At 40.0% G+C, this 1,274-nt stretch overlaps 1 non-coding gene across 1 annotated transcript; it reads right to left on the reverse strand.

Annotated features, from left to right (window-relative positions):
• Positions 1-492: 492 nt before the first annotated feature.
• LOC120857095 lies at positions 493-597 on the reverse strand. Its single transcript, XR_005719577.1, has one exon. It is a non-coding gene; the product is annotated as a U6 spliceosomal RNA (small nuclear RNA).
• Between the last annotated feature and the right edge of the window lie 677 nt (positions 598-1,274).

Consider the following 1,274-nt stretch of genomic DNA (forward strand, 5'->3'; position numbering starts at 1 on the left):
GGATTCACTTTATTTTATTATTTTTAAATTTTTAATTGGAGGTTAATTGCTTTACAATACTGTGTTCGTTTCTGTCCTACAACAGCATGAATCAGCCATGTGCATGCTGAATTGCTTCAGTCATGTCTGATTCTTTGTGATCCCATGGACTGTAGAATGCTAGTCTTCTCTGTCCATGAGATTCTTCAGGCAAGAATACTTAAGTGAGTTGCTGTGCCCTCCAACAGGGGATCTTCCCAATCCAGGGACTGAACCCTCATCTCATTTGTATCCTACATGGGTAGAAGAGTTCTTTATCACTAGCACCACCAGGGAATCAGCCATAAGTATACTTATATCCTCTTCCTCTTGAGCCTCCCTCCCATCCCACCCCCATTCCACCCCTCTAGGTCCTCACAGATCACCCAGCTAAGCTCCCAGAAGCTCCCCACTAGCTATCTAATTACACACAGTAGTGTATATATGTCAATGCTACTCTCTCAACCTGAACCTAGAAATATGGAAAACTTCACAAATTTGTGTGTCATCCATGTGTAGGATCCATGCTTATCTTTTTTATATTGTTCCAATTTTTGTATATGTTCTGCCAAAGTGAGCATGGGACTTACTTGAGATCTAAGGACACACATAGGTTGAAAGTGAAATGAAGTACAAAGATATTTTATGTGAATAGCAATCCAAACCAAACAGGAGTGGTTATACTAATGTAAGACAAAATAAACTTTAAGTTAAATTTTTTATAAGAGACAAGGACATTATAGGATGGCAAAAGGCGTAATTCACCAAAAAATATATATTTACACAGATATCAGTTCAGTTCAGTCACTCAGTCATGTCTGACTCTTTGCAACCCCATGGACTTCAGTATGCCAGGCTTCCCTGTCCAGCACCAACTCCTGGAACTTGCTCAAACTCATGTCCATTGAGTTGGTGATGCCATCCAACCATCTCATCCTCTGTCATCCCCTTCTCCTCCTGCCTTCAATTTTTCCCATCATCAGGGTCTTTTCCAATGAGTCAGTTCTTTTCATCAGGTGGCCAAAGTATCGGAGTTTCAGCTTCAGAATCAGTCCTTCCAATGAATATTCAAGACTGATTTCCTGCACCAAAGTCAGACTTCCTAAAAATGGAAAACCAACATTGGTAGGAGTGAAGGGAGCAATATGCAAGTCTACAATCCTAGTAGAAGATTTCAGTACCCTACTTTAAATAGTAGATAGAACAACCAGACAGATGAGCAATAAGTAAATAGGACATTTAACCCCAGATGAATT

This window comes from Oryx dammah, unplaced genomic scaffold (assembly GCF_014754425.2).
Source record: "Oryx dammah isolate SB20612 unplaced genomic scaffold, SCBI_Odam_1.1 HiC_scaffold_28, whole genome shotgun sequence".
NCBI classification, from domain to species: Eukaryota; Metazoa; Chordata; class Mammalia; order Artiodactyla; family Bovidae; genus Oryx; species Oryx dammah.